The sequence below is a fragment of the Octodon degus genome, unplaced genomic scaffold (assembly GCF_000260255.1).
Source record: "Octodon degus isolate 3935 unplaced genomic scaffold, OctDeg1.0 scaffold00104, whole genome shotgun sequence".
NCBI classification, from domain to species: domain Eukaryota; kingdom Metazoa; phylum Chordata; class Mammalia; order Rodentia; family Octodontidae; genus Octodon; species Octodon degus.
Window position 1 is genome coordinate 1,680,928 of NW_004524680.1, and position 4,209 is coordinate 1,685,136.

Consider the following 4,209-nt stretch of genomic DNA (forward strand, 5'->3'; position numbering starts at 1 on the left):
ATTGTGTATTTCTTCCTATGAGAAGTGTATACTCATCTTAGACGCCCATTTTTGGATTGGACCTTTGAATTTTGGGGCAGAATTTTTAAAAAAATTCTATATATGTAGACAGACTTAAATAAATATATATGCAAAGAGCTAGAACAATCTACAGCAAACTGTTAACGGTGGTCATCTACAACAAATGAAACCAGGAAAAAAAATGAGAGCACGCAGAGGAACTGTACATTATATCCCTCTGGACTACCTAAACTTCCTACACTAAGCAGTACTAGTGCTATAAGGAGAAAACTGTTTAGCATATTAAGAGCTTGGATTCTGAAACCAGAATACACGGATTCAGATGCCATCTTCACCCTTTACTTGCTGAGTCAACAGTTACCTAACTTTACACCTCAGTTTCCTCACTTGTAAAATAGGAATAGTTTATATTTCCAGTCTGTTTAATGAGATTAAATGACTTAATGCACACATAGCAGTGGAAATTGTCTAACAACTCATTAATATTCATTATTAACCGTCATCATCATCAATCCTGAATTTTCTCCTTGTATCTTGTAGGACAAATGAGGGAAGCTTGTTTCACCAAACCCTTGGAAAGAGATCTTCAGTGCAGAAAACACAAAATCACCCAGATAATACCTGAAAGGCTATGTTCCAATAATTTTTTTTTTTCTGTATTTAGGACAGGGTTTACATGGTCTATAGGATCTCACTATGTAGATCGGACTTATAGTGATTCTGTTTTCAGCCTCCCAAATGCTGGGATTACCGGCGTATGCCACCATGGCTAGTTTCAATCGCCCTCTCAGCACGCCCCAAGGACAGGACCAGGACAGGACCAGCACAGCACAGCACAGCACACTGGAGGAACCCTGACTGCTGCCCTTTGCCTAAGCAGGCACTTTAGTCCGCTGAGCTATCAGGCCAGTCCTCCCATAAAAATTTTACTTACTGGGACAGGTGTAGTGCACACCTGTCATACTAGCACTTGGGAGGCTGAGGCAGGAGCGTTGCCTTGAGTTCGAGACCAGCCTGGACTACAATGAGAATTTAAAGCTAATGTGAATGACACAGCAACACCCTATCTCAAAAAAAAAAAAAAAAAAAAAAACTATTTTTCAAAAAAATTTACAAAAACAGGCAGCAGGCAGGACTTGGCCTGTCAGCTGTAAAGTTAGACAATCTATGAAAGAACACACTCAGATGTGGTACAGCATGCTTGCAAACCCACCACTTGGGAGGATAAGATAGCCGAACTGCCAAGAGTCTAAGGTTACCCTGGGCTAGTCAGTTCAAGACCACTGTGAACTACATAGTGAAGCCTTGTTTCAAAAAACAACACATGCATATATCTGGCAATATGAATAACTAGTCGCAAGAGCTTTAGTCAAATCTTCTGCAAAACAGGAGCTCTTGATATTTATTACAACAAATATTGTGAAATCCTTATTACTTTGTTAAGTGAAATTCTATTATCATTATAACTTTTTGTTTTAATTCTAATTAATTAATTAATTAATTATTGGCAGAACCAGGGATTGAACTCAGGCCCTTGTGCTTGCCACGGAAGCACTCATTCCACTGAGCCATCTCCCCGGCCCTATAATCTCTGTAAAAAAATTTTTTATTTTTTGGCAGAACCGGGGATTGAACTCAGGCCCTTGCGCTTGCCAGGGAAACACTTATTCCACTGAGCCATCTCCCCAGCCCTAAAAAAAAAAAAATTTAAATATTAAAAGAAACTAAATTATCTTCACTTAGGAAAATAAAATGTAATTTATACTAAAGAAAGCATACACCATGCCTTTAATCACAACATTGTGGGAAGTGAGGGCCGGAGGAGTACAATCTGAGCTCAGTTTGGGCAACTTTAGTGAGACTCTTTCTCAAAAAAAAAAAAAAGCTGGAGCTCAAGCTTAGCGTAAAGTCCTTGGGTTCAATCCACAGTGCCACAGGGAGGGAAAAAAGTACACTAGTAAACTGAAACTGTTGATGGGAAAAACCTATTCATTTATCTATACATTACAGGGATGGAAAACATAAATTCTGGGAATCATACTCTTATACCTCATACCGCAAATAGCCCAAAGGTTAGTGAGAAACATACAGATAACTGATAAACTACAAATAGAAGCTAAAAGGAAAAGATGTCTTTCATATTTAATTTTAAATTTTTCCAAATTTCATAATTCACCACCAATCAGCTGCTACCACATGTACTGAGGATTACAGGCATAGCCAGTTTAAAGTACCCTTTGAAAAGAACACCTCAAACTTCAGAACAGACAAAGCTTATAATCCCTCTTCAAAAAATAAAGCTTTCAGTTTAGCACTTCACTGGGGAAAATGCGTGATCAAATAATTATAAATGTCATGACAGATACCTCGACGTTTTAAAGAGGACAGGGATGAATACCGTGGGGATAGTAAGACAGGCTGAGAAATCCAGTGTCTAAAATAAAAGTTTTAATACTAAAAGACCACTACACAAAAATACACAAAATAAATAAAAACCTGTAATTAAGTACTGTACAGCCTCCACAAACTCAGCTGGACATTTAATCTAACAAAATGTACTGTGGGACCATCTCTTAAAGTTGTAAAGATCTCAAAGGCAAGCATTTAAACCAAGGTCAAAAGCCAGGAGGGGGAGGTTACCAACCTAAACTTTCTCAAAGACCCCGGAAGAACTTAAGTGTATAACCTAGTAACCTGCAATTTCAAAAGAAATTACAGTTGAGAAAAAAACAACCAAACGGAGCTTGGGAGAACAGGGCCCAGGACACTGTCACCAGCGGGCTGCCTGAAGCGCCACCTAAGAAAAGGTACAGAAGAGCTTCCCATCCCAGCCACTGCGATAGTAGTACGAGCAGAACCATCCAAAGAAATTCCTAGAAGTGATAAAAACCCGGGATGAAGGAAGAGCGGGCAGGTCTCTCCGAGGGCAGTAAGGACGGACGCTGCACCCGACAGAGAAGAGACCGACAAGGTCCGGGGCTGACCATCCGCCCCGAGGGGCGAGCGGCAGCGGGCGCCGGCAATTGTGACACCAGGGACAGGGAGGGCGGGTCCGGCCAGGCCCCGGACGGTAGCCTCCGGCCACCGCATTCCCCTGGAGGCGGCAGGACGGACTGGGGGCCAAGCCGAAGGCCAGGGCCACACGCGCTGTCCGGCCCGCGCCCGGTACCGCTGCCCCTTCGGCGCCCGCCTCCTCCCCGACCCGGGGAAGCAGCGCTCGCACTCCAGAGACCCTTACCCGGAGCTTGTCACCGCCTGGCCGCACGTCTCGGACTCCTAGGAAACCACCGCTCAGGGGGAAGGGGAGGAGGGGGAATGGAGGAGGGAGGGGACCCAACCCGGTGTAGGCGCAGTCGCTGCCTCCACCGCGAGACCGCCCCTGGATAGAGCTCCCGCCGCTGCCACAGCCGCCACCGCGTCTCCCCGCCCCCACGACTGCACGGCGCCGTGACGCGCATCGCACGAGGCAGTTTGAGCCAATAAGACCACACATGGTGCGCAGCCGCACTGGCCCAAACCGGAAGCGGCCCCTCTGACCGCGCTGGGGTTGGTGCATCCTGGGAGTTGTGGTTCCATGGGAAACTCAACGTAAACGGTGTCGCGCGTCCAGGCACCCCTCAGGTTTTTTCCTCCCACCGAAAAGGCGAGCAGCCTAAAACTGTGCAAGAAGAAGCCACCCCGACGCCTTTGCTAGTCTCTATGGATACTGGCCACACAATCTTGGCAGAAGACAGAATTTAGGGATTTGGGCTGGAGCGCGTGTTTCTATCCATGGCCAATATAGCTAGGCATTATCTTGTAAGTTTCAAGAGCTTTAGTCAAATCTTGCCCAAAACAGCTCTTGATATTTATTACATCATTAATATTTTAAGATGTGTGCCTTACTACTTTTTTCGAAATGAAGCCACTCGCTTTTAGCATATAATTCAGAATGATTTTAAATGGTTGTAAGGTAATGGAAGATTAGAAACTACTGAAGCATTAAATGTCTCCATTTACCTAGAATGAGTGATTTTCTTGAAGTTTTAAATTCAGTTCTAGTTTCTTAGAAAGCAAAACAAGAATATGAAGCAGTTGATTTTATGTAAACCCAAGCAAGCTCTTTGACTCACAAACTTAAAATCGTAGAAGTTGGGGTTTATCAGAAATAAGAAAAAGCTCTGAACCTACTGGAAGGGAAATGAGTGG

General features: G+C 44.0%; 1 protein-coding gene across 3 annotated transcripts in view; it reads right to left on the minus strand.

Annotated features, from left to right (window-relative positions):
• The window catches only part of Adipor2 (adiponectin receptor 2), a 99,366-nt gene extending 95,929 nt beyond the window's left edge, over nucleotides 1-3,437 (minus strand). For 2 of the 3 annotated variants that reach the window (XM_023723916.1, XM_023723915.1), the window contains exon 1: nucleotides 3,260-3,436. The gene's annotated coding sequence lies outside the window, so the exon portion shown is untranslated. Of the gene's footprint in view, nucleotides 1-3,259 lie in introns of all 3 variants that reach the window. The other variant, XM_023723917.1, reaches the window with a different exon arrangement.
• Nucleotides 3,438-4,209: the final 772 nt, after the last annotated feature.